This window comes from Globicephala melas, chromosome X, assembly GCF_963455315.2.
Source record: "Globicephala melas chromosome X, mGloMel1.2, whole genome shotgun sequence".
NCBI lineage: Eukaryota > Metazoa > Chordata > Mammalia > Artiodactyla > Delphinidae > Globicephala > Globicephala melas.
The window spans coordinates 114,972,187-114,993,259 of record NC_083335.1 but is presented as its reverse complement, the minus strand read 5'-3'; positions in this window follow the sequence as shown (position 1 = coordinate 114,993,259).

Sequence of the window (21,073 nt, the reverse complement as noted above, 5' to 3'; positions counted from 1 at the left end):
GAAGACTTAGCTTCTGGGAGGCGAAACAGTTCATCCGGGGTCCGGGGTAGTGGGAAATCTAGGAGAATTCTCCAGGTCACTGATTCTCCTCTCAATCCATACCCACCGCCAGGCTGCTATCTCCCTCTAATCTATGGCTGTATTCAAGTGGCTCTCCATCTAAGTAAGTCATAAAAAGTTACTAAAGTAAGGTATTCATGAATTAAAATTAGCATGTGACTAGGGTTCACCAAGAGTTCTAATTTAGCATTCTACAATGAAAGCTGTGAACCGTACAGCTTGCACAGAGCTGAAATTCCCAAACTTTTCAGGAAGAATATTGATCTGAGCACACAATCAGTGTTGCCCTGAATGTGCTTTTCTTTGCTTTCCGTTGTAAAGTGTTACTCTAGCTTGTCAGTTACTTTGTCCACCCAAGTATATATATGCTGATGAGAGACCTATCATTTTCCCTGAGCGAGGTTTAAGGTGCCTAAGCTTGAGATTCCAAATAGGAATCATCCACTTGCTTTTTCCCCCAACTCTTGTCAATTTGTTTTTAGTTGAGATATAGTCATCCACGTGCTTTGTTATAAGCTAAATTGCTGTAACAAGTAGATGCAAAATGTAATGACTCCCACTCAGAGAAGTTTCTGATTCACAGAACACTTGAAGGGATAGGAGTTGAGGTGGGTGCAGTGTACGGGGTTAGTGGGGAGAAGGAACAGGGGGGCTTTCAGGGACCCAGGCTGACGGCAGCTCCCCCATCTTCAACACTTGGCTTCCCAGCATGCTCTATCATCATCATTCCAGCCAGCAGGACGTGACGAAGGCCGTGGAGGAGTATTTGAGGTTCACTGTCGCTTCGGCTCAAGTTCCACTGGCTAGAACTCAGCCACGTGCCCGCACCTCACAGCAAAGGCCACTGGGAGATTTACAGGTATCTGAAAAAAAACAGGAAACCTCTGATGAACTTATTTTAAAACAATATTTTATATGCATTTTCAAATAACATGCTCAAACTGGTTTTTTTCCAACTTCCAAACACCTTTTCATATGTGGTCTGGCCAGGGCCCCGGGAAGGATTAGGTAGATTTTGGTGGTTTTCACCGTTCCTATGACTAAAGAGGAGGTTTATAGCCAAAAATGCTTATGAAGCAACATTCGCTTGTTATCACTTATGTCTTTTCTCCATTGAAAGTGGGAACGAGTCAGATGGGTGTCCTACAGGCCTCTTTTGTCCCACCGAACTGTATCAAAACCACTTTGAGTCATTGCTAGAGAAGAGCGGCTCCAATTTATAACTTGGGGGCTGAAAATTAGGGGGCGGGGATTTTAGTTGAGGCATAAAAAGGACGTAGTCTCCGCAAGGGGTCAGGCTTAGGGAGAGGGCCTACCTGACCTGAGGCTACAGAAACGGAAGCAGAAAAAGCCATATTCACCTGCGAGAACTGACAAGGAAAAGTCTAGGATGATGGGTGGAAATCCCTTTATCTTACATACCTACCAGAGTTCAGACCCGGAGACAATCCTAATCCCAGCTAAAGCGGCACCTTGGCCCCAGCCAGCGCACCTGATTGCCTCGGGTCGTACAGGCCTGTGGTTCCCTCCACTGATGGGTCAGCAGCATACCCACGTTTCCATCCTCGTTCTACCAGTCGCATCGTTGCCTGAAAGAAACTACGGATTGGGAAAAGGTAAAAACTCCCTTTCCTTGGTCTTGCATACATTGGCCTGGGATTGGCGTAATCCCCGTGGTCCACCGTTTAGTTTGCGCACTGTGCCGTTCTGATCACCAGGAGAGATGGAGCTCCCAGCAGAAGGAGCGGACGGGGAGGCACGCACCCAGGTGGGGTCCGGCTGTACCTCATGGGAGCAGAGCCCCCCAGACATACGGGGGAAAGGGGAGTCTAGAGGCATCAAAGATAAACTGCATTTCCCTTAAAACACCACCTAAGCCTGTCCCGTCCTCCCCTAGGGGCCATTGATTTGTTTCTGTAGTAACAATGCTCTGATTTACTGTGGGCTTTGGGCTTAAGGTTCTTGCCATCTAGTGGCCAAAGTAATAGCACATCTTCTCCCTTGAACATGCCGTTATTTGTGATCTGATTGTTGAAATGTGAGTTTTAAGTGACTTATGCAGAGCAGATGGTCAACAATATTTGATGCAAACATGAAATGTAGTTCAACCAAAAGTTTCAAGGTGGTATATGGCACATGCAAGGAAAGGAAGGAAAACAGACATCAGAACAATTGATGGCTAAGCTCCTTGTCCAGTGTGTTGTGATCCAGTAGGGGTGTATCCCCTCAGAAATCCTCAGGCAGGGAAGCATCCTGAGTTATTCTGGTACCTTCATCATTGTTGTCATAGTCATCCATGCAAAAGGGACCAGTGACAGCTTTGCCTGGAGAAAGGGGGAGAAATGGACTGTGGCAGTGGGTTCTGACACTTGTCAAGCCACGTGGTGGGAGCTCGGGTGTGGCTGGAAGCTAAGTTTGCAGAGCAAACCTGTTCTTCTTTTTTTTTTTTTTTTTTTTTTTAAACCTGTTCTTCTTCCTTGCTTGCCTGCACATTAACATCACCTGGGGGTCTTTAAAAAATTCCAAAGCCCAGGCTACATCCCAGACCAAGGAAATCTCCATCACTGGGAGGGGTCCAGGCATCAGAATTTTTGAAATTCCCCCAGGGGTTCCCATGTGCAGGCACCCATAGGGACCACTAGCTGCGGGTACTTAGCCTGTAATTCCATGCAATGGTGTCTTATGTGACTATGACACTTGCCTGTTTGCAAGAGCGCTCGGCATAGATTATCTCCTCTAATCCGTGTGCAGTAAGCACAGCCATCTCCTTGGCTGCTCCAAGTTTCCGTATAGGAGCCTCTTGTTTCCTTGACGCAGCACAAGTTGCTAGCAGACGTAGCACTGTGACGACTGAGAGTGTGAGGGTCTGAGTGGGATCTTGGATGTGTGAGTGGAAAGGGCAGAGGGCTCCACTCACAGAGCCAGAGCCACGCATTTCAATGGTCTTCATTTTAAGAAAATTGAATGTAGAAAAATATGTATTTTTCTTTTTTTAAAAATAAATTTATTTATTTTTGGCTGCATTGGGTCTTCGTTGCTGTGTGCGGGCTCTCTCTAGCTGTGGCGAGCTGGGGGCCACCCATCGCTGCTGCACCCGGGCCCCTCACTGTGGTGGCCTCTCCCGCTGCGGAGCATGGACTCCAGGTGCAGGGGCTTCAGTAGTTGTGGCACGTGGGCTCAGTAGTTGTGGCTCACAGGCTCTAGAACTCAGGCTCAGTAGTTGCGGCTCATGGGCCCAGCTGCTCCGCGGCACATGGGATCTTCCCAGGCCAGGGCTCGAACCCGTGTCCCCTGCATTGGCAGGTGGACTCTCAACCACTGTGCCACCAGGGAAGCCCTCTTGCTTTCTTTTTAAAAATACTTTCTCTGAGGACGTTTCTTTTTTTAAAAAAAAGCTTGTTTCAGCTCATCCATATTCAAAAGAACTTCATGCCTGTACTCTTAACATGAACAACTCAGCTAATGGAAAGATCTTGTTTATTCCCCTGAGCATCCACACTGACCCTTTCTCAACCTTCAGCGTCATTCTCGCCTTTATTTTTCTGTGCAAAGACTGATTCTCCTTATTTTCAAATACATGTTTGATCTCTTCGCAAATATATTATCAGTTTTGTGTTTCAAATGACCTTTGAAGTATGTTTATGTGTGAGCATAAGCCTCCTTCAGCTGGGGATCACCCGGCAATTCCTGGGAGAGAAGGGAAGGAACCTGTCTTGCTGCCTTGGATTGTCCGTCCTCGTGTATAACAGCTCGTAAAATTGATGGATTAAGAACAGAGCAGCTGAGCTTTTCCAGCTTCTAGCCAGGTGGTCCTTTCACTTCTTCCTACAACCAGATCTTTAGTAAATGTCAAAACGCTTCTTTCAGAATCCTGAGTCTGGGGATCGGCCCTCATCCCGCCAGCGTTCCTCGGGGGAGTCACATACACTACTTTGCCTTCTTGGCTTCCTTTGCCCACCCGGAAGTTCTGAGCTGTTTTGGGTTTCAAATGTTCTCTTTGCTATTGGCTTTCTAACGTAGTTCTTCCAAATCCACTTGCTGTTTTTAATCTTGTATTAGTATGTTCAGTTTTCATCTTTCTGTGCTGCCCCAGATCCCTTTAGGAAGGGGGATAGACTAAACAAGCATATGAATTGGAAATATGCATTTACTGTATTTCCAGCTCTGAGCCTTTGAGATCTGGTCAGGAGGCAGGCGCCAGGGAACCCGGAGGCCAGGGGACCCCTGAACCCAGCTTCCTGCTCATGGAAATGGCAGGGGTGACTAGGGCTGGGGACACAAAAATGCTTTTGTGCTCCTTTTTCTTAACAGGTAGGAAGCACGGAACATAAAGCCATAGCAGTGGGCAGGGATGGTGTGTGCAGTAGTTCACTGGACAGGCTCGGGAGAGTGGAGACACGTGAGTTCAAATCCCAGCTCTGTCGCTTGCCAGCTGTCCATCACCTGACCTACCCTCTCTGCCCTGCAGTTTATGCATGTGTAAAATAGGGATAGTAACTCACAGTTCTTCTGCCCTTGTGAGGATTAGTTGAGATAATGAATGCAAACGCTTAGCACAGTGCTTGGAGAATGCGTAATATGGGCTTAATATACGTTAAAGCCAAATATGATAAGTATAGTTTTATAATTTTGTTTCCAGAAGATAGTTGGAGAACAGTTTGTGCCTGGCGATTTTATTCTTCATCATTCAAAATAACAGGCACAATTCAAATTGTTCTCCTTTACGAAAAAGTATGGGAGCCGTGGTAAGGAAAACTTCTAGGGAAAACCTTGTTTCTCTCTTCAGAAGTCTCCCCAGTATTTTTCAGAATTTTTCTGTCTTTGTAACTGTAGTCAAACACTAGTTTATTAAGACAGTTAAAGGTCTGATTTGCATACAGTAATCTTTCATTCAAGACAGTAAGCAGCTATTTCTTTGGAGTTTTTTCCCCCACATTTAAAAATTAACAATATATGATCTTAGTAGACATATCACTAAAACCAAGAAGTGAAATATTTGTGAATTTCCTTTACTGTTAGAAAAACAAGTTCACTGGAAGTCATACTAAAATAGTAAGTTCTAGTTCCTTCCCTTCAACATGGTTTTCCATGAGACCAATATACTTTCCATATTTTAGGTTTTCCAAATTATACAGAAAAGGCACAATAAAAATGGAAAATTATTACCAAAACAATGATGATACAATAAGAAGGCCTTTCTCTGGAAGAAATTGAAAATATAAACATATTTCTAAAATAAGGATTATTTGGGGAATTAAACTAAAATTGCAAACCTCAAGCTATATATGCATACAATTCAAAGGGAAAGGAGAATTACCCACCAACAGTATCTGAAACAAAAATCTAAAATTAGGCAATGCCACTGCTACCTGTTTTCTTAGGGCTGCATTATTCATTTTAAAATTGGAATGTTATTTAATCCTCTAAAAGTACCGGGCAGGGCGCCGGTCTTTTGCCATAAGGAGTGCAGTCTGGGTCTCCGTTCCCCCATCTCAGGCCTGACTGCCAGGCTCTGCTGAGGCTGGTGCAGAATCCCCTGCTTAAGAACAGCCTCCATCTTAAGGCAACGTTGATGCAGACCTACTCGATATGCTCTTTGGGGTTTTTTTTCTTCAACAGTGAAAGCACTTTCACTGTCTACGAGGATAATTAAATTTCTCCAAATGCAGGCTCGTCCTGAGCTGCAGACCCAGGATAATTGGAGCCAGGCAGCTATTTGCCCTCTAATTTACATGGGTCCTAAGGCTTAGAGGTAGACAAGCTCAATCAGCCGCCTGCAAGGGCCAAGACAGCAAAGGAAATGTGTGACTGGGGCTGGGCGGAATGACAAACAGGCACAAAGAGACGAAAAGTGGCAGCCGACATTCGGCCTCCGTGGGGATAAAATAAAGCCTGCTGGGACGTGGCAGAGAGGAGATTGCTGCCCCCCAAAAGGGGACAGCCTCGACTTGGGGACAAACAACTGTGGCTCAACACAAAAGCAGGGCCATTGCTGCCAGATCTTCTGATTTTTCAAGTTAAGTCAAAGATCTGGCTTTTAGATGAAATCTCCTCTATTTTAAAAGTCAGCAACTTGTTCAGGTGAAAGGCAACAATGCAGAGACATCGCTACGATGACCAAAGAAAACAGAACCGCAGGACACTCGTTTCCTAACTGTGGCCTAGAGCATGAAGTTTTCTTCCAGGTTGCATTTTGCCTTGAAAGAGAAATTGAGGCAATTGCTATTCTTTCAGAAACTCTTCTCTATAAGAAATATTAAAGAAAAAAAACTACCTGCTGTAAAGCACAGGGAACTCTACCCAATATTTTGTAATACCCTATAATGGAAAAGAATCTGAAAAAGAACATGTGTGTGTGTGTGTGTGTGTGTGTGTGTGTGTGTGTGTGTGTATAACCGAATCACTTTGCTGTACACCTGAAACTAACACAACATTGTAAATCAACTATACTTCAATTGAAAAGAAAAGAAAAGGAGAAAAACTACGCTAAATGCAATGTGATGTCCTGGATCAGATCCTGGAACAGAAGAAAATAACCAAAAACATAATGGTAAAGTAGTGAAATCAAATCAGATATGGAGTTTAGTTAGTAGCATTGAAGCGCTGTTAATTTCTCAGTTTTAACAAGTGGCCCCTGGTTTGTGAGATTTGAACGTGAGCGGAGACTCAGTGAAGGGTTTGTAGGAACTCTATATGCTAGCTCATCAACTTTTCTGTATATCTAAAATGATTCCACAACACAGTTTATTTAAAAATAAACTACAGTTGACCGTTGAACAACGCACAGGGGTTAGTGGCCAGACCTTTCTCGCAGTGGTAAATCTGTATAACTTATAGCTGGCCATTTAGACCTCCAGATCTGAGATTCATTTCTGTCCATGATTCAATCAACCCCTTACTCTGGTACTTACTATTGAAAAAAATCTGCTTATAAGTGGACCCGCACAGTTCAAACCCATACTGGTTGAAGAGTCAACTGTATGTAAAAGAACATGTGTGAAATATGTCTAATCAACCACTTCATAAAACGCACATTGAACAAGTTGTCCATGAACATTACTGTAGTAAGTGGCACAAGTGAGAAATAAGGTCTAATATACAACTGAGTTCAGGTGTAGGGAGGATGAAAGCAAAAATTCCAGAAAGAACATGATATCTTAAGACAATTAGGTAAACCAATGTCGGTAGATCAGAGGGTCTGTTAGGGCATCTTGTAGGTGACAAGTTTGGAAGAAAATGAGAGCATACTGGTATAGACCTGAATTCCGTGTTGGCACAGCAGACAGTGGCATCACTCATTTAATTTCTCTTAAGATTTTTTTTTTTTTTTTTTTTTTTTGCAGTACACGGGCCTCTCACTGTTGCGGCCTCTCCCATTGCCGGAGCACAGGCTCCGGACGCGTAGGCTCAGTGGCCATGGCTCACGGGCCTAGCCGCTCCGCGGCATGTGGGATCCTCCCGGACCGGGGCACGAACTCGTGTCCCCTGCATCCGCAGACGGACTCTCAACCACTGCGCCACCAGGGAAGCCCTAAGATTGTTTTATCATCACAGGAAGGCTTCTGTATTGATCTCTGGTTTACCAGTTTCCTACCTTCTGAATTTCAATGGATTTTTCTTCACCAAGTTAATCAAACAGAAGGTGTGTACTAGTAAAGATTAAACGCAGATAAAGGGCCAGAAGAAGAGGAAAGAGCTATAGCTGTAAGACACAGCTACGCACACATACATGGCCATCTAGTCTACAAATCCTCCTGGATCAGGATTTGTCAGCCTCAGCGATCTCGGCATTTTGGTCTGGATACTTCTTTGTGGTGGGCTGTCTTGTGCATTGTAAGATGTTTAGCTGAGTCCCTGGTCTCTGCTCACTAGCATTAGCTCCCAAGATGAGACAAACAGAAATGTCTCCAGACATTGTCACATGTTCCCTAGGGGGCAAATGCGTCCCTGATTGAGAACCACTGGCCACGAGAAAAGCATATTTATCAGGGAGTGTATTCTACAGTACTGGCCTTCAAGTTGTTAGAACTCCCAGGTGGAATCACATGAAATAGCTGTTCTTGTAGGTCATAAATGGTTCAGTATCAGTCATTTCATGTTTCAACCTGAAATTGTTGTATTTCTCTACTTATTGGTAAACAGCAAGATAGCAGCTGCTATGACTAGTAAGAATAATTAATAACGTGCATTCTAATATAAACTTAGTACCAGGTTTTGCCATGTCATTGAATGTCATGACAACCAATCACTGGGGAGGCTGCGTGACTTGGTAAATTAATAGAGATATTAAATATGTTACTATCCCAGCTAGAAAAAGTGGCTGGAAAATGTTCTTATTAATTTGCTATTGGTTCATCAAAAGTTGAAAGTGAATTAAGCACTGAGAATAATATGGTTGCTATTAACATACATTCTCTGCTGATTAGGTACGAAATCACCAGACAGTACGGCTCTCTGGCAGGCGAGGGGTCAGTGCCAGTGTACGGTGCCCAGCAGGCTGGAACAGGGGGCGTTGGTGGCCCCATGTCTGAAGAACCATAGTTCTCGTGGTCCACGCCATGTACCCACAGGCTGAGCCAGCTCAGATCTGGAGTACCTAGCCTGGTGGCCCCTAGGCTGCAACAAATCCAAGAGCTGCCATTGGGGCCCTAGTGACATCTGTATAAGGGGGACATCATTGGATGAATTAGATGTGGTTCCTTGTGTCAAATCACAGCTCAGACAGGGACATCGTTTAGCTGGTCATGGCTGCATCAAACAAAAGGTCATGTGGACAATTTCTAAAAATCAGGAATGATTTGGAAAGTATTAGAAAATTAAGGAGCAGTGTGGTACCCCTTAGATTACTTGGTAAGCAGTCTTGGATGATACAGCTTAGTTTATTTAGAGACTAAAAGGGAACATACTTATAATTTTATTTATGTATGATTTTTATATTTATTCCCGTTGTAGTCATAAAATACATTCATTTCACCAGTGGCCTGTCATCAGATATTTAGCATCCCACTGGTTCCCAGAGGACATCTCACCCGATCCAATATCGAAGAGTGAGCAATTATCTTCTGTGTTTCAATGTTTAAAAAAAAAAATCATACTTATACACAGAAAACAGGGAGTTCAAATCCTTGCCCACCACTAACCTTGGCTGCCTTACTTTTTCTATATTAAACTGATAGGATTTATACTTGATGCTTTGTGTTTCACACAAGATGGGTGTTTATTAAATGTATTTTATTAACTTAATTTAAAGCACCTGCAATTTAAGGGTCTAAATATTCCAGAGGAGTGTGTTGGAACTAAAATTCCTGATCGTGGCTTGCTGCAGCCTTTCTCTTGCTATGATAGTGTAACCTTGAAGGAGTGCCAATGGAGTTTAATAATTGACTAAGAGTGGCTTTTTCCCCAAAGACACTTGAGCTGAAGCTTTCTCAAGCCTGAATAAGGTCACATTATTCCTCTTTTAAAAGATCAGGAAAATCATATCACGCTTCTGAGAACTGATAGATAGGTAGTTATCATACGTTGATATTCAGGGAAATGAACATTTTTTTTTTTTGTTAAAAAGCTGTTGTAGTTTATCTTATGACAGGGCCGAAAGTAAGCTCGTCACACGAGATGAATTGTGCGGAAGCACAGCAGTAGAGGGCTGCCGCTCGCTCAGGCAAAACAGCGCCGTCTGTCCTGCTGTGGTAGCTTTTATTAAAGCATTATCTAGGTTTACACTTTAAGACTTGTTTTCTTAACATTCCAGAAATGCCAAAGCAGCAACCTATGTTTTTATTAATTATACAAGCAATAATTGGCTTTCTTGAGAACCTGCCGTGCTTCGTCCTTGAGCGCAAAAGCAGCACAAAGTTCCCACCATTATTCTGATTATACTGAAGTAGCACAAGGACATTTCCTTGTGTTCCCACCACTCTGATTATACTGAGGACATCTCATGGATCAGTGCCCAAAGCACTCAATTCTTCTTCGCAGGCCCCCGGTTTGCTGGGGCGGGGCGGGGGGGGGTGCGCTCAAAGCAATCAGGACTGTTTGCAGTTCTGGCTTATTCGCCAGCCCCCAGTTTGCTGGGGGGGGGAGGCTCATGGGTCACATCTCCTTTCCATGTCCTCAGTTATTCCACTACAAAAGCTGTGCTTGTAGATCACATTCTTATATATGATAAACCCTCAGAAAGTACATGCTGAACTCGTTGACATACTTTAGAATTTTATTTTGGAGAAAAAGATTTCCAAAGGTATTCATTTTATCTGTTTTAAAAAATAAACACTTTTAAAATGAATACAAAGAAAACACTGTTTTCAACATTTCCCTAGTACCTTTGCTAAATTAATTAGGTGGCGTAAACAGTTTGTATATTTTTAAATGACTCCTCTGAGCCTGAGGAAAAAGAGATCTGTAATATGGGAGCATAAAGAGAAATCGCGTTACATCACAGCCCTAATGGCGTGGATGATGGCAGGAAAAGAGGATGGTGGTCTACAGAGCGAGGCCAAGAATAAAACAACCACAGCTAAGAGCAGATGCACCATTAAATTGGGTGCTAGTTTTGCTTTCACTACCAATTCCTCCAAGGAAAAGTGTCTCAACATTCTGGGGAAAGAGAAGAAAAGGATGGGGCAATTCAGAATCCAGAGGGACAAAAAGTCAGTGATCGAACTGGAAAGATTAAGGGTGTGTTTGTGTGTGTGTGTGTGTGTGTGTGTGTGTCCAGAAAAACATGTTTTGTTGAGTTATTCCTCATGGCTCTAAGAAGTTTCTAGGGGGCACTTGATACTAATTCCTATTTTATCGCTGCAGTGTTTATGAGAGTGGCTCTGTCTGCACAGCATAAAGAGAAACGGATCTTTAGGAGGATGCCAGATGATGAAGGGACTTTTGGTTGCTGTCTATGTTGATCATGTCAATTGCAAAATAATCACATTTTCATTTAACCATGTGTTTGCTCTCTCCACACACAAATTTAAGGAGTATTGGTTGGAGAATATTTCTGATTTTTAAGTTCTTCCCTGCCTGTCTTCTTTATTCCCCCAAAAAAGAGAAACAAAAATGATGAGACTCTGGCAAGCCATGTGCTAGATGAAGGATTGTCCAACTCCTTATAGCCTGGGGGCCAGATCTAACCTGCCCCCGTTTCTGTACAGCCTTTGAGCTAAGAATGGTTTTTACATTTTTAAGTATGGAGGGGAAAAAATAATATTTCATGACACACAGTTAAATTGCAGTGTCTATAAATGAAGTTTTATTGAAACACAGCCACGTGCATTTATTTACACGTGTGGCTGCTTTTGTGCTACAACTGCAGACTTGAGTAGTTGTAACAGAGACCCTATGGTCATAAAGCTGAGAGTATTTACCATCTGGCCAACCCCTGTGCTAGACTCTGAAGATAAATCTGTGACCGAGACTGACCCAATCCCTGACTGTGTTACTTACAGTCTAGTCAATAGGTAATATGCAGCTAAAAGCAGCAAGATGATAATTACAGATTAAGGTAAATGCTATGAAGGCAGCCAACGCAAGGAGCAAGGAGGTAAAGAAAAAGTGGAGAGGAAAGAGAATTGTGGTTTGTGGGGAGATTAAAGAAGTGACATTTATAAACTGAGGCCAGGAGATCAAAGGAGCCAAGCCTGTGATGGAGGAGTCAGTGGAAAGAGCTTCCTGAGAGAGGAAGGCACATATGCAAAGGTCCTGTGGCCAGGAGGGCTGTTTGTGTTGTAGGAAGGAGACAAGAGAAGCTGAAGTTCAGTGAGGGCACATGAAGTTCGAGGGTTAAGCAGGGCCAAATTCCAAGCACAATGAGAAGCCATTGACAGGTTGTAAGCAGGGGAGTGACGTGATATAATTAGCTTTGATTAAAAAAAAATCATTCTGATTGTTGCGTGGAAAGGAACTGGAGAGGCAAAGATCTTGGGACCAAATATCACGCAGGAGGCCAAGGCCGGGGCTGACTGGTGGCCATGGAGATGGACAGAAGTGAACGGACTTGAGGTTGAGACTTTGCACACAGAACTAACAGCCTCGGCACAGGAAAAGTAATGGGAAGATCAGAATCAAGGGCTGGGGGGTGGGGGAAAGGGGAAGCTATTGGCCACAGGAACATGCTTTCAGCTGTAAGATTAATAAGCTCCGGGCATCTAATGTGCAGCATGGTGATTATAGCTAATAATACTGTATTATATTTTTGAAAATTGCTAAGAAAGTGGATCTTAGTTGTTCTCACCACAAGAAGGAAATCGTAATTATGTGCTGAAGGTGTTAGCCGACACTATGGTGGTGATCATTTTGTGATATATAAGTGTATCAAATCAACACATCGTACACTCTAAGCTTACACAAGGTATATGCCAATTATACCTCAATAAAGCTGGGCAGGCGGGAGTGGGGGGAGAAGAAGCCTTCTCATTGAAGAGGCCCATTTTTTTCTGTAAAGGACCAAATAGTAAATATTTAGGCCTTAAAGCCACATGATCTCTGCCACAACTCCTCAACTCTGTCCTTGTGGCACAGCAGCCATAGACAACATGTCAATGAAAATTTTCATCTGTATGTGAGTGTGTAAAACTTTCTTAATGAAACAGGCTGTGAACAGAATTTGGCCTTGGTTTGCCCACCCATTATAGAGTTGGCTGTTCAAGCCTAGCCCTCAGGAGAGAGGTCTGAGCTGGAGATGTGAGCATGTAAATCATCAGGATTTACCAGGTCATGGGCCTGGATGTTGGCAAAGAGAGCTTGTAGAAAGATCAAAGAAGACAAGAGAGGCCGAGGCATTCCAACAACATCCCAAGAAACGTTGGGTGGGAGGGATAATCTTTATCAAGATTGTGTTACTGTGATATTTTAGAAGCGAGAAATATTATCATAAGGAAGAAGTACCCTTTTTATACATCACATTGATCTAAAATGGAAAGCCTTCTTCAGTTGCTCCCACTTACATGGTGGAATGATGTAAGAGGCAGTGGGTGCAGTAGTAAAAGCTGCCTGGCTCCACTACATAGATGTGTGACTTTGAGCAAGTTACCTAACTGCTCTGTTTCCCAGTTTCTTTACCTGTGAAATGGCGATGAGAGTCATAAGACCAACCTCACAGGGTTGATGTGAAGGCCTGCAGTGTAGCAAGTGTTACATGCACATGTGACGTTATTATTCCTTCTCTCAGTGGCTACCTTATTCTAGAAAGGGTTTGCAGCAAGTTGCTTTTCTGGTCCTTACTTTAGACCCTTCACTTCTCTGTTTGGCTCACACTAAAATGAAGCTCAATTAACTTCCTCACGTTTCCATCTTTGCCCTGGTTGGGTATTCCTGTGCTGCTTAACTTGCTGGACTCTTCTGCTTGAATTATGTATGCCGTATCCAGCTCTCTTAGATTCACTGAGGGCACCAGAGTCTTTATCTTTGATCTAATTTCCAACCCAAGTGACTGATCCAACCCACGTGAAAAGGAAATTCCCCTGGGCAGCCTCAGATTATATGTAATTACCCGAGAAATCGGCTAATTCCACCTTCACCTTGCCTCTCAAGAAAGCGAACTCTTTAATGACCAATTTTCACGGAAAGGAATTAGTTTAATATTCATCTTCATTGGGTCCACGTGAAGTTGACTTCTGGTTTTCATTTTATTGCCTATTGTTATGAACTTGTTGTTTTTTAGATATTTTGTACATTTCAGGCCATTATCAGTCCATGAATTTTGCTGTTCACGCTGTCCCACTTTTGATAAGATGTAACCACGTTAAGCCTGCTCCCTGATCCTGTAGACACACCCGTCCCTGTCTTGGAACGAGCTGACGCAGGGTGTCTTGGCTCATGTTGTCCATCCCCTGCCCCAGACCTTGGACCTGCTAGATCTCCAAGGACCCTGGTTCCTTTCAGTGGGAGATAGCATTTATACCAAACTCCGTACTCTGAAAACTGGTCATTAAAAGGAAGAAAACGAAACTTTTGTCTTGATTTTCTAGTACAAACTATATTTTAGGGTAACCACGTATAGCTGTAGGAGATGAAGGGATGCTCTTCTTTACTGGAGAATTCCAGTGAATATTTGTAGACAGGAAAGGATGATAGAATTAGAAAATCAGCATTTGCAAGGGTAGAAAAGAGCCTTACAATGAAGGAATCAGACCATCACCACCTTAAATCAATAGTATCCTCAATATCCCTAGTAGCAGGACAACCTGACATAATATATTAGATGTGATCATGGTATTGGAGTCATAAAGAAATGTCCTTATCTTTTAAAATATCTCTTATTGAGATGTAATTCACATGCTATTCAGTTTATTCATGTAAAGTATAAAATTCCATGGCTTTTAGTATATTCACAGAGTTGTGCACCCATCTCCATAGTCAATTTTAGAACATTTTCATTACCCCCAAAGAAACCCCACACGCCTTAGCCGTCACCCCCTAGACCCTCCATCCTCCCATCCCCCAGCCCTAGGTAACCCTTAATTTACTTGTCTATGGATTTGCGTATTCTGGACACGGAATCGTGCAGTATGTGGTCCTTTGTGTTTGGCTTCTTTCACTTGGCATATACTGTTTTCGAGGTTCATCCATGTCACAGCACGTATCAGAACTTCATTCCTTTTTATGGTTGAATAATATCCCACTGTATGGAACGATCACGTTTTGTTTATCCACTCCTCAGTTGATAGACATCTGGGTTGTTTTCATCTTTTGGCTATTGGGAATAGTGCTGCTGTAAACACTCATGTAAACTATGTCTCTGAGTACTTGTTTTCAATTCTTTTGGCTATATACTTAGGAGTAGAATCGCTGGGTCAGGTGGTAGTTCTGTGTTTAACTGACGAACTGCCAGATTGTTTTCCAAAGAAGCTGCACCATTTTACATGCCTACCAGCAGTATACGAGGGTTCCAGCTTCTCCACATTCCCACCAACACTTGTCATTATCTGTCTTCTTGACTATAGCCAACCTAATGGGTGTGAAGTGGAATCAGTATGGTTTTCATTTGCTGATCATCTTTTCATGTATTTATTAGCCATTTGTATATTTTCTTTGGAAAAATATGTATTCAGATCCTTGGCCTACTTTTTTTTTCATTCTTTTAATGGACTTGACTTTTTTAGAGCGGTTTTGGGTTCACAGTAAAATCAAGTGGCAAGTACAGGGAATTCCTGCATACCTCCACATACGCATAGCCTCTTCAACTATCAACATTCTGTACCAGAGTACTACATTTGTTCCAATTGATGAACCAACAGTGACGCATCATCATCAACCTAAGTCAATAATTTACATTAGGGTTCACTCTATGGGTTTGGACAAACGTATAGACATGTATCTACCATTATAGTATCATACAGAATAGTTTCACTGCCCAAAAAATCCTCTGTGCTCTACCTATTCATCCCTCCCTCCCCCTAACCCCTGGCAACCACTGATCATTTTACTGTCTCCGTAGTTTTGCCTTTTCCAGAATATCATACAGTTGGAATCATATACTATGTAGCCTTTTCCGTCTCTTTTAATTAGTAATGCACATTTGAGGTTCCTTTGTGTCTTTTCATGGCTTGAGAGCTCATTTCTTTGTATCACTGAATAATATTCCACTGTCTGGGTGCAGCACAGTTTATGTATCCATTCACCTACTGAAGGACATCTTGGTTGCTTCCACGTTCTGGCAGCTATGAATAAAGATGCTGTAAATGTCCATGTGCAGGTTCCTTTGCCCGTTTTCGAATTATTTGTCTTTTTATTGAGTTGTCGGCACGTTTATACATTCTAGATACAAGTCCTTCATCAGATATATGAATTGCAAACATTTTCTCCCATGCTTTGGGTTGCCTTTTCATTTTCTTGATGGTATCCTTCGAAGCACAAAAGTTTTTAATTTTGATGTCCAGCTTATCTATTTTTGTTGCTGCTGTTGCTTGTGCTTTTGGTGTCATAATAAAGAAATCATTGCCTAATCCAAGGCCATGAAGATTTATACCTATGTTTTCTTGTGAGAATTTTATAGTTTTAGCTTTTACATTTAGGGTTTTGATCCATTTTGAGTTAATTTTTATACATTATGTGATATCCGTATCTTTTTATAGATGCAGACTAATTTTTTTTTCTTTTTTTGCGCTACGCGGGCCTCTCACTGCTGTGGCCTCTCCCGTCGCGGAGCACAGGCCCCGGACGCGCAGGCTCAGCGGCCATGGCTCACGGGCCCAGCCACTCCGTGGCATGTGGGACCTTCCCGGACCGGAGCATGAACCCGTGTCCCCTGCATCGGCAGGCGGACTCTCAACCACTGCGCCACCAGGGAAGCCCAGCAGACTAAATAATTTTGAGTTGAATATACGATGATTGTAATTTAGAACACTTCAGAAAAAAACAGATGAAGCAAATATAGCAAAATTGTGACAGCTGCCAAATCTAGGTGATCGGTTTATGGGTGTTCATTTTACTCTCCTCTCTGTTTAAAAAATATTTTTCTTTAAATAATAGAAAGTAAAAGATATAGAAATAAAAATCGGAAAAATACTTGATTATGAGTGAAAATGCCACTACTTGAAGAATAAACTTGCATCCACTTTAACTTAAATTATTTATAAACATTAGCATTTTATAATTAGCTGTAAAGTGTCAGACTCCTAATAAAAACACCTGATAGAATGGATGCATCAGGGTGTCTTGGCATTGCTCTTAGGAACCAGTGTTCTAGAGCTTCTCACTCTAATATGGCAACTACCAGTCACATGCGGATGTTGAACACTTGAACTATGGTAAATCTAAACTGAGATGCGCTGTAGGTGTAAAGTATACGTCATACTTCAAACACTTGGTATGAAAAAACTGGAAAATATCTAATGAATAATTTTAATATTCATTACAAGTAGGAGTAATAATGTTTGGGGATATATTAGGTTAAAGTGTATTGTTAAGATAACTTCAGTGGTTTCTTTTTACTCTTTTTAAATATGGCTACTAAACATGTAAATTACATACATGGCTTGCATTACATTTCTTTTGGACAGCACTGTTCCAGAGAACAAAGGGCTGAGCTAGAAGGTCTGCATTCTAATCCCCTTATTGCCTTTTACTAGCCATGTGACTTCGGGCCATTTCTTCCATTTCTCAGCCCTAGGATAGTTGAAAATAAATTCATTCAGAAAATATTTAGAGCTCTCACTATACAGAAAGAACCTGGCTAAGTGATGCGGGGAATACAAGATGTGAAACTGTTCACAAACTCAAATGAGTGCTTTCCCATTTCAGCCCTATCCATGAGTCAATGAAGACAGAAGTCAACAATGGAAATATCTTATCATTTTAATTTTCTCCACTAACATTTTATCTTAAAGTAATGAATATTTTATAATATGTTCATGGTCTAAGATTTTATGTACACGTAGTAGATGTTCTTTTCATCCTCTGGGTCTTGAGTCTTTGAACGTGTGTTCCATTTTCTTGGGGGCTTCCTCAACTCCACGTTCTGTCCAAGAAGTCAGTGCACTGGAGTAGACAGCTGGTGGACCGGTGGACCTAATATTCATGCCCTTATGTTGTCCCATACCACTTTGATGCTGGTCTTGGCCATGTGACTTGCTTTGGCCAATGGGACATTAGCAAACAGGATAAAAGCAGAGGCTGGATGAGCTCTTGCTCATTGAGGCTTATCTTCTTAGAACCCTCTTTCTTGGAACCCTGCAGCCATGCTGTGAGGAAGCCCAAGCAGCTCCAAGGAAAGGCTCATATGGAGGAAGAAAGGGACAGTGGTTTGTTCAGACAAGTGGTTCTTAACCTGGGGTGATTTTACTCCTTAGGGGACATTTAGCAATGTCTGGAGACACTTTTGGTTGTCACAACTGGTGGGGAGGTGCTACTGGTAGAGGCCAGGAATGCTGCTAAACATCCTACAAGGAACAGGACAGGGCCCACAACAAAGAATTACCCAGCCCAAATGTCAGTAGTGCCAAGGCTGAGAGGCCCGCTCTAGACCAAGGTCCCCACAACCTGGATGCTGTGGATCAAGGATAAAGGGGCTTGGGAGAGAAAGTGTTCACGCTTAAATAAAGAGCAGCTTTCTGGACAGTCTGCTGCTCATGGTGATTTTAGATGACTCTCGTCCATCCCAGTGGGACATTTCCCCTGTTTACCCTCAGCATTTAAGCATAGTAACTCATCAAAGTGTTGTACCAACAACCATTTTATTAGTTGCCCCAACCCAGATATTGCTTCTCCCTGGTAGTATTGAAGTCATGGTTTGTGACAATTCAATCATAGCTTCCAAGTGCCCGACCATAAACAGACTTGGAGGACAGGGGCTTTAACGTCTACTGTTTTATAGAGTCCGTCCGTTTTGTTAGCAAAGAACTGCAGCCCCACCATGCCAACAAGAAGCCACTTTCCCTCTGAGAAGAATGTGTATATATTTTGTCTATGAGAGAAATTTTAAGGACATAAAAATTATAGTAATACTGTTGCTAGTAAATTTTATTAGGAGAATTTAAAATAATTACATTGGCAGACTCATTCAATAAAAATTTTAAACATGTTTGAGTATGAGTATAAATCTCATTGCTATGGTAATTATCCATAGAATACATATAAGAAGGCACTGCAAGAAGGGGTTTCCCCCCCCCCAAATTAATAGAGCACATATACATCTCCCGGCGGAATGAAAATGGGGCAGAGGTGCTGCCATAACTAACGCTTCGGACAGTTTTTTGGTAAGCAGGCAGATGCAGGAGTTTAAAAGAAACACGTGATGTGCTAGGCAGTCTGATTTGCAAAGTACATGGACCCAGATGAAAAATTCCAATGATATGAATAATCCCAACAATCCCCCAAATCCCCAAAATATGAAGTCAGATTAGAGTAGGCTACAACCCACCTGCGAGTGGCCTTGTTGATGGAGAGCCAATTCTTGGCAACATTAGGTAAAACCCAGCCATTTATCCAACCTGTTTAATCTGTTTTCATTGAGGAACGTTAAACTGTGACCAGCATCATCAACGTGCGAGCCCTCCAAGCCCATGGAACACATTCCCTTCCCCAACATTTGGTTTGTGCCCAGAGGTTGGTTTGGGAGTGTATTTGCTTCTTGAGAAAGGCTTTTTGCTCCTGTCTGCAGGGAGGGAAGGGAAAGCGGGGCCTCCAGGGACGTGGAGGGCTTCGGCTGGGGGCCACCGGGGCGGACTGCGTTCCTGGGGTCAGGCCTTTGAGAAAGCGACAGGCAGGAGGTTGTGAAAGCTGGCACGAGGACCACCACATCTACCTAAAAATGAGGAATCTGGAGGGGCCTTTGTTCGATCGCACATCACATCGAGAGCAACCTTGCCCCCTCCACCTGGGGTCAGGGCTCAGATGGTCACTGGCGCTGTGAATTTTTCAAGAACCCTGGACAGTTCTTTTCTTTGACTAAGGACTGGATGGTAAATAATTTAGGCTGTGAGGGCCAAGAGGCAAAATGGAGAGGATATTATGTAGGTACTTATATAACAAGAGAGAAAAAAATTCACAATGTTTTTATTGATGAAATTCAAACTGTAATAATAGAGTACAATTTTTTGCAGTACACACCCACTAATGAGAGGAAAGGAGTTCCTTTCTGAAGGGGATAATGTGTCTCTTAATTGGGGTTCAATGGTATTGTAGCTATTATCACATACATACACAAATGTTCAAGTGTAAAATAATGCTTAGCTCTCTCGTACAAACAGGCAGCATGTGGATCTGGCCTGCAGGCCAGCTTGCAGACCCTTGTGATCTGCACCAGTGATCTGCAGTGGGTTTGGGGGTATTCCAGGATGGGGGTCGCTCCTGGTTGCGAGGCACCTTCATCGCCCCTCCCTCACCCTCCCTCTGTGCCCAGTTAACCTGGTTCATTGACTCTCCCCCGCGAAGCAGGACAGAAAGGTCAGGATTAGGGCCTGGAGCTCTCCCACGGAGCCAGGCCCTCCAGGGTTTCTCATCCTACAGCCCTCGGTGTGTAGCAGCCCTCGGTGTGTAGCAGCCCACGCCTCGCAGCACCCGCCTCGCAGCACCCTCGGGCTCTTCCTCCAATCCTCCCCCCTCCCTCTCTCGCTCCTCCAGCTACTCCTCCCGCCCCCATCCGCTCCAACACCCATTCCCCTCCCGCCCCCCTTCCTCCCTTTCCCTTCCAGCTCCTCCTCCCCCGCCCCGCTCCCCCAGTTCCGCCTCCTGCAGCTCCTCCTCCGGGGCCTGTTGCGGCACTTTCCCACTCCACCTCCGCCTCCAGCTCCTCCTCCCTCAGCTCCGCCCCTCCAGCTCCTCCTACCCGGCCCGCGGCTGCGTCTTCCCGCTCTTCCCACCCCGCAGCGCCTCCTCCCTCAGCTCCGCCCCTCCAGCTCCTCCTACCCGGCCCGCGGCTGCGTCTTCCCGCTCTTCCCACCCCGCAGCGCCTCCTCCCTCAGCTCAGCCCCTCCAGCTCCTCCTACCCGGCCCGCGGCTGCGTCTTCCCGCTCTTCCCACCCCGCAGCGCCTCCTCCCTCAGCTCAGCTCCTCCAGCTCCTCCTACCCGGCCCGCGGCTGCGTCTTCCCGCTCTTCCCACCCCGCAGCGCCTCCTCCCTCAGCTCCGCCCCTCCAGCTCCTCCTACCCGGCCCGCGGCTGCGTCTTCCCGCTCTTCCCACCCCGCAGCGCCTCCTCCCTCAGCTCCGCCCCTCCAGCTCCTCCTACCCGGCCCGCGGCTGCGTCTTCCCGCTCTTCCCACCCCGCAGCGCCTCCTCCCTCAGCTCCGCCCCTCCAGCTCCTCCTACCCGGCCCGCGGCTGCGTCTTCCCGCTCTTCCCACCCCGCAGCGCCTCCTCCCTCAGCTCAGCTCCTCCAGCTCCTCCTACCCGGCCCGCGGCTGCGTCTTCCCGCTCTTCCCACCCCGCAGCGCCTCCTCCCTCAGCTCAGCTCCTCCAGCTCCTCCTACCCGGCCCGCGGCTGCGTCTTCCTGCTCTTCCCACCCCGCAGCTCCTCCTCCCTCAGCTCTGCCCCTCCAGCTCCGCCTCCGGGACCCGCGGCTGCGCTTTCCCACTCTTCCCA